This window comes from Macrotis lagotis, chromosome 7 (assembly GCF_037893015.1).
Source record: "Macrotis lagotis isolate mMagLag1 chromosome 7, bilby.v1.9.chrom.fasta, whole genome shotgun sequence".
In the NCBI taxonomy this organism is placed as follows: domain Eukaryota; kingdom Metazoa; phylum Chordata; class Mammalia; order Peramelemorphia; family Peramelidae; genus Macrotis; species Macrotis lagotis.
The window spans coordinates 36,667,558-36,682,695 of NC_133664.1; the positions used below are offsets into that span (position 1 = coordinate 36,667,558).

Below are 15,138 nucleotides of genomic sequence, written 5' to 3' on the forward strand. Positions count from 1 at the left end.
TAATATAAAAAATAAGTAAGAAGAATACAATCAAACAGCAACAGGTATGATGAAAATTAAAAATGACCTACTAAATTATTCAGTTAAAGATGAAATGATGGAAACAAAAATTATATTGAAAATAATGACACTTAATACAACATATAAGAGTTAACAGGATATCACTGAAATAGGTAGCAGACACAAAAGAATGTCCTTGAATGTTTATGTTAACAAAAGAGCAAAAGAGAAGATTGAGATTTCAGATAAGAAATTAGTAACCAAGAAATTAATAAACCAAAGGAAGAACTCATAAAAATTAAATGATTAGGGCAGCTAGGTGGCACAGTGGATAGGGCACCGGCCCTGGAGTTGAGAGGACCTGAGTTCAAATTTGACCTCAGACACTTAATAATTACCTACCTATGTGATCTTGGGTAAGTCACTTAACCCCCATTGCCTTGCAAAGAAAAAAACATTAAATGACCAACAAAATTGGAAAAAACCTTAACTGAATTAGCAAGCAAAATAAATATACTTAAATATATTTAAATATATTTTATTATATCTTAAAACTGGAAAGCAATTTTAAATTTTCATTAGAAAAGAGGTAAAAACCAAATTTTCAAAATAAAAATAAAAAAATCAATTCCATAACAAATAGAGAAGAAATAAAACATATCATTAAATAATCTTACATAATTATAAACTCTTTCTCCTAATACAATATAGAGAATATAAAAGAAATGGATGTATAATTCTGGGGTTTTTGTATTTTTTGGGGGGGTTTTGCAAGGCAAATGGGGTTAAGTGGCTTGCCCGAGGCCACACAGCTGGCAATTATTAAGTGTATAAGGCTGGATTTGAACTCAGGTATTCCAGACTCCAGAACCAGTGCTCTATCCACTGTGCCACCCGGCTGCCCCTGGATGTATAGTTCTGAAATATAAAATAGTCAAACAAAAGAAAGAATAGGTACCCTACATGAACCAATATTAGGAAAAGAAATGATCAAATTAATAAACTGCCATAAAGGCTAGGTGACACAGTGGATAGAGCACTGGCCCTGGAGTCAGTAGGACCTGAATTCAAATCCAGCCTTAGATACTTACCTAGCTGTGTGACTTGGACAAGTCACTTAACCCCATTGCTTTGCAAAAAAATAAAATAAAATAAATAAGCTGCCACATAAGGATAAGTAAAAAGGACCTATATATAACTTCAAGTGAATTCTATTAAATATTTTTAAAAATATACCATAAAAATATAGGGGGGCTAGTAAATAGAGAGTTAATAGTAAATAAATCCAATTATTCATGACCAAACCTTACAAACCAAAAAAAGGCAAATAATTTAATACTTTAGTTTAAATAAAAATTTATGTATTTATTGTTTTGATAATTATTTTTAATTGTTTAATAAAGTAAATTGATTTAAATTTTTAAAATTTACTTAAAAGTCAATTAAAGGGGCAGCTAGGTGGCGCAGTGGATAAAGCACCGGCCTTGGAGTCAGGAGTACCTGGATTCAAATCCGGTCTCAGACACTTAATAATTACCTAGCTGTGTGGCCTCGGGCAAGCCACCTAACCCCATTTGCCTTGTAAAAACAAAAAAAAAGTCAATTAAAGTTTGCAAAAAACAAAATGTATATTATATGGGCATATATAAGCATGCATGTTGTTTTGTGTGTGTATGTATGTACATATACAAATACATAGGCATATAGATACATATACACATTGAACAACTAATTAACCCAGGTAAGTATTGCTGATTCTAAATCCAGTACTCTATGTATTATATTATAGATATGATCATTCCACCCCTGTTTCCATCCTCAATGGATATTGAAGCCCACATATTAAATAAAATGTTGAAATTATATATTATATTTAAATATTCATTTTTATCAAGATATTTTATAGCAATAATACAAAGATGATTTGATATTTGTAAAATTATTAACATAATAAATCATATCAAAACTAACAACCATGAAATCATATAATTGTATTAAATTATAGAAAATTAGATAAAATATAACACATTTTTATGCTTAATCACATAAGAATAGAAAGATTTTTCCCCAATGTGATAAAACTAATTTATCTTTTTAAAATCAGTATTATATTTTTTAGGGTTTTTTTTTTTTGCAAGGCAAATGGGGTTAGGTGGCTTGCCCGAGGCCACAAAGCTAGGTAATTATTAAGTGTCTGAGGCTGGATTTGAACTCAGGTACTCCTCACTCCAGGGTCAGTGTTCTACCCACTGTGCCACCTAGCTGCCCCTCAAATCAGTATTATATTTAATGGAGAAATACTATAAACTTTCCCATCCTACTTTCATCATTTTAAAATTCCATCATGTTTTAAAATTTATAGTTATATATGTAAAACAAGCAAAAGAAATTGATGGAACAATGAAAAATTGATCAAGAAGCGGTCAAAGTATATATATATATATATATATATATATATATATATATATATATTTACTTGAGATTGTGATAGCTTACTTAGAAAAACCCAATTAACTCATGGCGGGGGAGACATACATTTAGTAAAAAGAGCAGAATAAAGGGAAAAACTTCAGAATTTCTTCATATCACTTACCAAAAAAACCCAAAATTTTGAGATTTGAAACAATATGATAAATATTAAATTTGGCAGAATAGACCTGTCAATAATAGATTCTGTAAACAAAAATATAAAATAAAGAATTTTATAAAAATAGAAGAGAAATTAGATAATCGAAAAGATGGTTAAATGAAACCAATGTAGAAAAGTTGATAATATGATCTAAATTAATTTATAGATTTAATGAAATGGCAATAAAAATACCAATGAGATTCTTCATATGATCAGATGAAATAGGCCAGGCATGGTGGTACACACCTATAATATTTGCTATTGGGAGAGGTCAAAGATAATAGACAACTTAATTTTGGAGTTCTCAGCTATAGTCAGGATATAGTCAAGTGAATGAAGAGATGTAGAGAAAAAGGTCATCAAGTTGCCTAAGGAGGGATAGGGAGGTGGCGATCAAAAAGATGGATTCAGGTGAAAGCTTGCCAATCAGCATTGAAATCTGCCATATAGTTGCAGTCTACAAGAGCAGAGACATACACAATCTGAGAGAGAGACAGACAGAGAGACAGAGAGAGAGAGAGAGAGAGACACAGAGACACAGAGACACAGAAACAGAGAGACACAGAGAGACACAGAGAGACAGAGAGAGAGAAGAGAGAGAGAGAGAAAAGAGAAAAGAGAAAAGAGAAAGAGAAAAGAAAATTATTTTCCAGGAAATGATTTCACATCCTCTTTCCTCCATCTTGGAGCCAGAAAGACCTGCTGGAAACAGGACTTCTACAACAGCAAAATGTCTGGAAGGCTGAGGTCCAAGGCCATTTTTGCTGGCTACGAGAGAGGCCTACGAAACCAGAGAGAACACACAGCTCTTCTGAAAATTGAAGTAGTCTATGCCCGGGATGAAACTGAATTCTATTTGGGCAAGAGATACGCTTATGTATACAAAGCCAAAAACAACACAGTGACTCCTGGTGGGAAACCCAACAGAACAAGAGTTATCTGGGGAAAAGTTACTCGAGCTCATGGAAATAGTGGAATGGTTCGAGCCAAATTCAGAAGTAATCTTCCTGCTAAGGCCATTGGACACAGGATCCGAGTGATGCTCTGTCCCTCAAGGATCTAGAATATGAAAACGGATTAAATAAAATTATACATTTTTTGCAAATGTATATTTTGTTTTGAATTCTTTTTCCCATTCAAGATCTATTTGTTGGTGGCTTTTAAAAAATAAATATTTACTGATCTCTTTTGCATTTACATCAAACAAAAATGATTTCACATCAGGAAAACTACAGGCAAAGAAGGCAGAAGGAGACTTTGTCTTGGAAGATTTCAGTTTAAACTGTATAATACTGATTATTAAAAAGAACTATCATGTATTGAATTTAAAAAAGAAAAATAGATCCCTAGAACCAAATGCATGCAGTAGAGTAGTTCCTGATAAATCCATGATCACAAAACACAAAACACTGGGGAATCATTTTTTTAAATGATATAGCATAATCAGGTTTAAAATTATTGGGGGGGAAAGGAGGAAAAAAATTAAAAAAAAGAAAAACAACTAAAGTTATTGGAACAGATACCTTATTTTTAAAAAATGGGAGTAGACTCACATCATATACAACAATGAATTCCAAATGGGCCCATGATTAAAATGTTTTGTTAAATCATCAAAACTAGAAGATAATGGAATACTATATTTTCCATAACTATGGATATAGTGGAAAACATATTTTAATATGTAATTTTTAAAATTAATTTTTATTAAAGATATTATTTGAGTTTTACAATTTCCCCCAATCTTACTTCCCTCCCCCCACCACGGGAAGCAATCTGTCAGTCTTTACTTTGTTTCCATGTTGTACCTTGATCCAAATTGGGTGTTATGAGAAAGAAATCATATCCTTAGAGAAGAGACAAGAATTCTAAGAGGTAACAAGATCAGACAATAAGATATCTGTTTTTTCCTAAATTAAAGGGAATAGTCCTTGAACTTTGTTCAAACTCCATAATTCTTTCTCTGGATACAGTTGGTATTCTCCATTGCAGACAGGCCAAAATTGTCCCTGATTGTTGCACTGATGGAATGAGCAAGTCCTTCAAGGTTGATCATCGGCCCCATGTTGCTGTTAGGGTGTACAGTATTTTTCTGGTTCTGCTCATCTCACTCAGCATCAGTTCATGCAAATCCTTCCAGGCTTCCCTGAAATCCTGTCCCTCCTGGTTTCTAATAGAACAATAGTATTCCATGACATACATATACCACAGTTTGCTAAGCCATTCCCCAATTGAAGGACATTTACTGATTTCCAATTCTTTGCCACCACAAACGGGGCTGCTATAAATATTTTTGTACAAGTAATGGGAAAACATTTTAAAAGACTATTGCACACTGAAAAGGAATGTATCCAATATAAAGGAAAAAACAAATGAAGAATTTTTTCAATAAATATTTCTGATAAAAATCTGACATTTAAGCTTTATGAGTATAATAAAGTATATAATAATAGAACATAAAATATAATAAAGTATAAACATATATGATAAAATAAATAAAATATGCATTGTAAATAATAAAGGAAAAAATAATAAAAAGAAAATAAAAGATTATTCTCCTACATGTAAAAGGAACACTTCCCTGCTATTTGATCAAGAACAATTATATTTGTTCAATATTGCTTTAAAGTTAATGCATTTTGTTGTAGTCTAACACTTTAAAAATTGACAAGCTACACATCTCTACTGTTGGGTTGGAATTAGTATTTCTTTAACTAGCCAGAATAGTCTATTCTTCAACCTAGTCAGATAATTGAGACATTCATTCTAAACAATATCATTATGGTAAACTGCATGACATGACAAGGGGAAAGATGAGAGGGAGGGACCAGAGGGGAGTGATTCTCCAAAAAAAGAAGGAAGTCCCTGCAAATCATGGACTGGACAATGCTCCCAACTAAGTATGGTAAACTCATTGCAGATTGGGAATGCTCTGGTCTGGCCACTATTCCTGTTTGTGTAACTTTTCCAATGATCAAAAAAATGAGAGCATTTGAAAAACCCATCTGAAGCTCAATAACTTAGAATTAATGGTAAGCAACTGATGTTTTACTTGGAATGGAGACAGCTAAATTCAGTTACTTTGAGTCAGAATAAAGTACCCCCCCTTTAATATGCTGGTGGATATTTTTAGAAACCGCACATATGGTATGAGATTACATACAGAATTTCAGCTGACTTAAACTTGTACATTTCCAAGTTTCTTCACTCTTTTTTTTCTCTCTTTGGTCTAGAACTGTGATTTCATTAAAATAGGGAACGGCTGGTATGAAAGCCGTAATGGATAGACAACCTCATGCACAAGTAGGTAACTACAATAGAATCTATAGCATCAAAAATGTTGCTTAAGCCATCTTAATTTTAAATGATTTGTCCAGTCAAACAACCAACATGAAGAGGGGCAGGACTGGAACCTGGAACTTCTGGATTCTGGGGTTGGTTTTCTATCAATTGTTTTTATGCTGTCTTACCTTCTTCATTACAATCCAAAAGAAATTCAAATCCATTTAAAATGCATTTATTAGCACCTAATGTAAGCAAGATACCATACCAGCTATATAAAAACAAAAAAGAAAGATGACAGCCCCTGTTCTCAATATTACCTCCTATTTATTGTTGTTGTTAGGTCATTTTTCAGTTATGTCTGACTCTTCATGACCCCATTTGGTATTTTCTTGGCTAAAATAATGGAGTAGTTGACCATTTCCTTCTCTAACTCATTTTACAGAGGAAGAAACTGAGGCATGGGGTCATGTCACTTGCCCAGAAGTTACACAGCTACCTAGTGTCAGGAATCTGGCTCCAGGTGCCACTGTGTCACCTAACTGCTCCTACATCCAGTTACATGGAGGCATTTCAGTTTGATCATTTGAATTCAGCTATTAGAAAAGGAAAGCAAATTTCAGCTTAAGTTGATTATAGAGAGATTCAACACTTATATTCTCTTTTCACTGTAACTATATAGGTATTACATTTTTTCTGCTCTATGAACAATTTAGAAAAGTTTCAGTGAAGTATGAATTTAACATCTCTAGATTTGAGTAAAGTGAATAAATGGGGATTTTAGATCTAAATTATCTTATTTTGTTTTTTAAATTAAATTAAATTTTAAAAAACCTATATTACAATAATTTACACAGTAAAGTAAAAATACTATGAAATAAGGATAGTAACAGACTATGAGAAAAAATATTCATGCATTTTGGTGTCTGATGAATAGGCCATCACCAGTCATCCTCACAATTTTCACCCATTTTCATTGCCATTATTCTCAAAACTTAGTATTAGTATTACTCCTCAGTTGAGAAAGAAAATATCTGTATTCTGGACATTCTTGTGTCTTATGTCTCTGACCACTCAGTCCCCAAGCCTCTTACCTTCGACTATAAACTTCTTGAGTTCAGAAATACATCATCTTTTATCTTTGTGCACCTCTGATTCTCTCTCTACAACAATGGTGATAGTGACAGAGTTTTAAGGCTGAAGGTGAACTGTTCATGAAACATGAGTTTGAAGGAAAATCAAGAGTGAACTAGTATTCCTAGGAGGTCACTGGAGAATAAGCAGCTTCTTCTGAGTTATTGTAAGGCTGTGAGTTATGAAACATTCCTTTATCAGAATTGAAATTAAGGACCTCCTAAAAGATAATGGAGAGGTGCATGATGAGCATGAGCAGATTAAAATCCATAATGAATAAGGAATTACAGAGGAGAAGGGGTGTAAGGATGTCATCAGTGAAATGTTATGAGAAAAGCTAGATGAGAACAGGCTGTGATGGATAGACAACCTCTGTTCTCCATTGGGATCTTTGCCATGTCAAGGGAAATCAAGGAAGACTAACAAAATTGGACATAGATCCCCTTGGACAAACTCACAGAAGGACGTAGACAAGTGTTGCACAGAATGACCAGTCATGTATGAATTCTGATCTGTATTAATGGTGGGATGATATCAGTGATCCATCACAATGTTTAAATATCCTTCAATGGGTATAGAAAAAAAATCCTTCTACTCATTTAATTCATTCTAAATGGAAATAACTTGGAAACTATGAAATCAAGAAAGGCAATTGATTGTGATCAATATGTTAACAGTCAATTAAATGGGGGTTGGAGGGTAGAGGGAGAGGGAAAAGAGATGTAAGGAGTGGGGGGAAGGGAAAGAACAACTAAACTTCACCTTTCTCCCCAATCAGCATAGAGAGTTGTCCTGGAGAGAGATGGTAAATGGATCCCCTGTTATCCTCAAACTTTCACAAGACTCTGGCTGCTGACCACCAGATAGTTGAAGATGCTGAGGCAGGACAGATGTATTTGTGATGATTGGGGAGCATATTTCCCAGTGGTGCCAAGAAGACCATCCCAAGGCAGGGATGTTCAGGCCTAGGAAAGAGTAGCTGCTGTCTAACTATTCCCCATTCAAAATACTCCATCTTCCATCACTTAGGTCACTCCCATCTTGCCCCACCCCCAACATATTAGATGCCCTCACCTAGCTTGTTTCAAGATCTGTTTTGGATGTTTCCTCCTTGTGAGATCTTTCTGGAGTCTCCCCAGGTATTGACACTCTTATACTTAACTTTGAATTGGAATACAGTAATATACCAGGTCATTCAAATAACCTTGTATTGACTTATTCTATTCATGCTATATTTCCCTAGGAGAACATAAGGGTAGGCACTGCTCTCTTTACATCCCCAGCATCTAGTTCAGTCTTGAGGTACATGGGAGTCACTTAAGATTTTCAGAATTGAATCAAGTTGAAGAGACTGTTAGAAGACTGCTTGCTCTGAATCTCTGCCTATGCTTGGATGTCATCTCTCCAAGCAGATCCAACCATAGGACTTCGACTTACTGTTTTTAGTTTTTTGGTCCAGAGAAAGAATATTAATTAGTAGTATCCATCTTTTCACTAAAACACATCCCAGTGGAAAAATGAGGAAACTAAAGCTGGCTTTGCCTTGTTTTTTGAACTTAGCTGCAACAGAAGGAAGGGAAAAGCTGTAGCCCTAGCCCAGCAGTTTTTGGCTCCCCCCACAGGACAGTGTGTCTGGGACAATCAATCTGGTCAGTCTGCCCTGCCTTCCTGTCCTGCACTCTTCCCACAGAAGCCAGGGCCCTGTCCACCTTTTCTCCCTACAAACTCCCATTTCAGCTACAAGTCCTGAAGCCAACCCACAGCATAGCTCCATCCCAAGTCACACTGGAACCAACCAGGTGTTCTTGTCCCCAAACTAACACCCATCACATTTCCTACAAATCTACTTTTGTCCTTATCAAATGAACTCAACAGAAGTTTATGAAGACACTTATGGGCCAGGGACCATCAGAGGTACACAAAGATAAAAGATGATGTATTTCTGAACTCAAGAAGTTTATAGTCGAAGGTAAGAGGCTTGGGGGCTGAGTGGTCAGAGACATAAGACAGAAAAGTCCAATGTGTTCAGTCATGTCTGACTCTTTGTGATCCCATTTGGGTGCTTTGATAATTTCTTCTCCAAATTATTTTACAGATGAGGAAATTGAGGCAAACAGTTGTGACTTGTCCAGGGTCACACAGCTAGTAAGTGTATAAGGCTGGAATCAAACTCATGAAGATAAATCTTCCTGATTCTCAACCTAGGGCTCTATCCACTGTCCCATCTAGATGCCCCTTAGTCTAAACACAAAGCATAATATAAGCAGGCCAGAAGAAAGCTTGGAATATTAGTGAATGAACAGACCATATCAAAGTCACTTATCATCAATAAAATGACTATTCCACATACTATGGTCAGTCTGGTGAAGAAATCTCTCCAACTCAGCCAGACTGGTCTTTGGATGACTGACACAAAGTCTTTCACCAGATCTATACTCAAAGCCTTTCTAGTTTGATAAACTGCATGGCCTGGGGCAATGGAGGGGGTGGGTAGCAGCAAGGGTCTACATAAGAGAAGTGAGAGAACTGGGTACAATTCCCCCCCCCAAGAATGTGGGGAATGTGGCTGAATCATAAATTTTGAGAGAGAAGAATGAAAGTAATATTTTAGCATAGCACTCCCCATACACATAGCAATGTGACTCTGAATAAGTCATTTCACCTCACTGATCTTCAGTTCAGGGAATAATAGCAGGAATCCTACCTCAATTGAATAGTTATGGTGAGGTTCATGAGTGTGCCCTGATATTTGCCTAAATGCTATATATGTCAGCTCTTAATATTGTTAGGAACAGCCCTCAGAATGGCCTGCTTGAAGCCAGGGACTCCCTCCCCCAGCCATGTCTTGATAAAGAATACAGAATACATCTAGGGAAGGACTACTCTACAAATAAAGAACATGATTCATGATAAATAGACCATCTTTAGGTTATCAGTCAGTTTTCATATAGAATCCTACAATTGTAGCTATTGAGAAGGAAGAAGGGATCTAGAAAATTTGAAGAGGACATTTAGCCCAACAAGAAGCTAAATGACTTGCCCAAGGTTGCCTCAGAAGCCAAATTTGAACCCAGATCCTCTGACTGCAGAACTAGTGCTCTTTCCACTATACCACACTAATGTTCATTACAAATTAAAACACCCAAGTGAATGTCTCATGTTGGCCTGACTGAAATCATCTAATTTTTGTTTTATTTTTGGTTAGAAAAACAAGCATTTATAACAAAAATAAGTTGAAATGTCAAAATATGCATGCTTTTGTTGTTAAAAGAATTATATGTTTGCTTTTGAATAAAACATCCAGAATACATAAGGCTTGTTGCTTTAGATAAATATAATCATTTCCATGTTTGCTATGTGGGGTGATGTTTGTCCTTCCAATAGAGTGTAATAAGTACAGCCCATCATCATTCATGATTAACTGGTAGAATTGGAGATGATTCATCTTCCAATGACTTTGCAAGCTTCAATTTACTGGACTAAGGTGCTTTTTTAAAATAAAAGAGCTATTCAATTTTCTGGTGAAATTGCAAAATTAAACTGAAAAAAAATAATTTACTGCAGGAAAATACACAGTCTACCTTCTAAAAAAAGGAAAGCCATATCGACCTTTGAATTATAAAAAACATGTATCACAGCTAATGTCAAAAAGACACCTCTGGGAGCCCATGAGGTCAATAGAATCTTTAGCTAGAGATACCAATCATGATATAAATTTATACTCATCTAAAATTGATTTGTTGTAAATGAAATGTATTATTTTAACATTTCAGAAACTTCTTTGGAAGATTTGTAAATAGAGGGTAACCAGTTATTGGCAAAAAATGCTCCATTTGCCTGTGACTCAAATTTTAGAAACACCAGTTGTGTTTTAACTCAGTACATAATCTATTCAGTGAAAATATTACTTTCATTCTTCTCTCTCAAAATTGATGAGAACATTCTGCCATACTCCCCTTTTCCTCTGAGTCAGATAAGTTGGTTTAATTACTCAGGTGGCTTCATATTCAATTCAATTGAATCTGTCAACAGTTAAGTTATATCTGAAAAACATGACGTCAAATCTCCCATTATGCACCTAATCTTCAGTTTCAGAGGAAAAAATTAAATTGCAATGTGTGTATTATTTTAGCTATTCACTTCATTAATAGACCTAGGAGAATTCTACTGGCAAAAGTAATACAATTAATTGGATAGTTTGCTTGGATAATTTTTGATAAGTTGGAATTCTAAACTTATCTAGTAAGATAAGCAAACTTGCAGGATACAAAATAAACAAATCATCAGCATTTCTATATAATACGAATAAAACCCAGCAGGACAAATTAGAAAGAAAAAAATTCATTTAAATTTCTATAGAAGATATAAAACACTTGCAAGTTTATATACTAAGGTACATACAAGAAGTATATAAGTAATTTTGCTGGGCTTTTTTTTATATTTTTCTTTTTAAAAAATTCTTTGTTAATAAAGGGAGTAGGAATCAGGAGGGGAGATATAAAAGGTAAATTTAAATAATATAAATAATAAAAAGGTAATCAATAAAAATCTACTTAAAAAAGAAAACCTACAGGCTTTCCCAAAAAAGTAGACTTGGAAAAATATACTGTATAACAAAGGTATGCTTAATTGTGAAAAAATTATGGTTCATGAGGTTTCATGAAATGTAAATAACAGTACAATATCTTAATTACTCAATACCAAATTATATAAAATAATTGATGACAAAGAGATGTTTAACATAATAAAAGTTTTTTAAAGTATTAAAAATATAATATTAATATATAATGCAGAAAATATAATAAAAATATAATCACAAACCACTTCTTATAGAAATAAAATCAGGGCTAGATAATTTGAAAAAACAGGAATTGTTTATGGATGGGATTTATAAAAATTATTAGTTATCCAATGACATACCAGTCAATAACCAAGGTATTATGTTATGGAATTAGAAAAAATAATATACTTTTAATGGAAGTAAAAAGAAAAGGGCAAGAATCTCAAGGAAAATAATGAAAAGAAGTAGGATTGAAGGGAACCTGATAGTGCCAGATCTCAAACTACACTACAAAGGAGTAATTCTTAAAAAACAATTTAGTACTGATTTGAAAAATTATAGAGAGTGATCACTAGAACACATCAAATATGCAAATTATAGATGATATATAGATATATATTTCTATGAATATATATATATATTCACACAAATGTATATATAAATGTATGGGTGATAATAAATATATATATATCCACAAATACATATAGAATAATCCTAGTATCCAATAAACAATGATCCCCAACTACTGGAATAAGAAGTTATTATTTGAGAAAATGGCTGAGAAAATTAGATAGTGTATGGAAGAACTTAGATTTGGATGAATACTTTATACCTTATAATTTTCCAATGTATCTATGACCTAGATCACATGAAAAACAAATTAGAGAAACATGGTGGGGGGCGGGGGGAGGGAATTGTCTATCTGATGTATCGCTATGAGAAAAGTTCATGTACAAAAAAGGGACAGAGAGAATCTATACAGATTCTACAGAGGATGAAGTGGTGAATTTTAATTACACAAAACTATAAAGGTTTTGTACAAACAAATCCAGAATAGTTAAAATTTATTAGAGGAAAAATCTTGGCAACAAAGTTTCTCTGAATACATTTCCAGAATGTATAAGGAACTGATTCAAATGTGTAAGAAAAGAACAATTCCCCAGTTGATAAACAGTTTAAGTATAAGAACAGGCAGTTCTTAAAGAAAGAAAACTAGACTATTTATAGCCCTGCCAAAAAAAAAAAAGAAAAATTCATATCTCTACTAATTAGAGAAAGAAGTTATAAAGTAAAGCAATATTAAGACTTCACCTCACATGCATCAGAGTAGCAATTATGGCAAAAAAAGGAAAACGATATGAACTTTCTCATTTATAAGAGCAGTTAGAAGGAGCATATATAGATAAGGCTTAGGAAGGAGCTGAATATAATGGTATAATATAGTAATAAGAAAGAGTCAATGGGGCTGCTAGGTGGCCCAGCGGATAGAGCACCAGCCCTGGAGTCAGGAGTACCTGAGTTCAAATCCGACCTCAGACATTTAATAATTACCTAGCTGTGTGGCCTTGGGCAAGCTACTTAACCCCATTGCCTTGCAAAACAAACAAACAAAAAAAGAGTCAATGGTTGATAAAGGAAAGTACTGGGAGGAAGGGAAAGAAGAGGAAGAAGGGGCTAAGATATTTCACATAAGAGTCAATAAAAAGCTTTTTCAATGGAGTGGAATGGAGCAAGGCAAGGGGTGAATGAGTAAGCCTTCATTCTCATCAGAAATGACTCAGAGAGGAAATAACATACACAATTAATAGGGTATAGAAATCTATCTTACACTAGAGAAAAATGAGAGGAAAGGGATGGACTAAGGAAGAATGGGGGAGGGAATGGGGGGACTAAGTGATAGAACAAGAGGGAAGATTGTGGGAGAGGGTACTCAGATACAACACACTTCTGAACAGAGACAGGGTGAAGAGAGAGAGAGAGAGAGAGAGAGAGAGAGAGAGAGAGAGAGAGAGAGAGAGAGAGAATGAGAATGGATTTGGATGAGAGTGAGAAGAAATAGAGTGGAGGAATATAACATCTAGTTAATAGTGACTGTGGGAAAAATACTGAAGCAACATCTCTGATGGACTTATGATAAAGAAAGTAACTCACCCCAGAGACAGAGTCATTGGAATCTGAACACAGACTGAAGCACATTTTTTTTCTCTCTCACTATTCTTGAAGTTTCTCAGCTTTTTTTTGGGGGGGGGGAGGTTTATATTTACTCTCACAATAAGATTATTGTAATAATATAAAATAAAACCCCCCAAAAGGAAAATGATAAAAGAAGCGTGGGTATACCATTGATGGACATGTGATTAAATACAACCATTATGGAAACAAATTTGGAATTATACAGAAAAAGTTAAAAATAATGTATGCCCTTTGACCCAGTTCTACCAATGCTAGTCCTATACCCAAAAGAGATTTATTTTAAAAAAGAAAAGTCTTATATGCACAAAAATATATTAATATCTCTTTGTAGTAAACGAAAGGACTTCCTATCAAAATAGTTAAATGTGTTATAGTATATGAATATGCTAGATTACTATCATGTTATAAGAAATGAGAAGAAAGATTTCAAAGAAACAGGGAAAGACTCAAATGAACCAAGATGGAGTGAGAACAATGTATAACATGGATATATTATAAAAATGGACAATTTTGAGGGCTTTTATAAACTAATGAAGAATGAAATGAGCAGAATCAGAACAATTTATACATTAACAAAAATGTTATAAAAGCATTTTGAAAGTTCTAAATATAGTGAACAATGCAATAACACTTATGGTTTTGGAGAACAAGGACAAAATATACTTACTATCCATGACAGTGATGGATTTAGGCAGAGAAATAACTTTATTTATTTATTTAAATGACTCCAAACATTTTTCCCAATTATATACAAAGATAGTTTTCAACATTCATTCTTTTACAAGCTTTTGAGTTCCACAGTTTAGTATCATCCCACTTTCCGATTCCCCCCCCAAGGCAGCAAACAATCTGATAAAGCTTGTACATGTTTAACATATTTCCATACTCCTCATGTTATGAAAGAAGAATTAGAATTAAAGGGAAAAACATGAAAAAGAAAGAAAAAGCACAACAGAAGTTTTAAAAAATGAACATAGTATGCTTTGCTCTGCATCCAAAATTCCTAGTTTTTTCCCTCTGGATATGGATAGCATTTTCCTTGCAAGTCTCCCAGGATTGTCCTTGATCCCTGAACTGCAGAGAGGAGGTTGCATCCATCATAGTTAATCATCACTCAGTATTGCTGTTACTGTGTACAATGTTCTCCTGGTTCTGCTCACTTCACTCAGCATCAGTTCATATAAGTCTTTCCATGCTTGAGAAACCTATTTAATGAAGGAATTTATTTTTCTTGACTATGCCTATTTACTACCATAAATCTGTCATTGTCTTCTTTCTCTTTTTTTCTTTCTTTCTCTTTCATTCATTCTTTCTCCTTTTCTTTTCTTTTTTCTTCTTCACC

General features: G+C 34.0%; 1 protein-coding gene and 1 pseudogene across 1 annotated transcript in view; one reads left to right on the forward strand and one right to left on the reverse strand.

Moving 5' to 3' along the window:
• Positions 1-15,138, reverse strand: part of PLCL2 (phospholipase C like 2) — a 317,611-nt gene that overhangs the window by 260,161 nt on the left and 42,312 nt on the right. The gene's annotated exons all lie outside the window — the stretch shown is intronic.
• LOC141493648 (large ribosomal subunit protein eL33 pseudogene) lies at positions 3,345-3,832 on the forward strand (annotated as a pseudogene).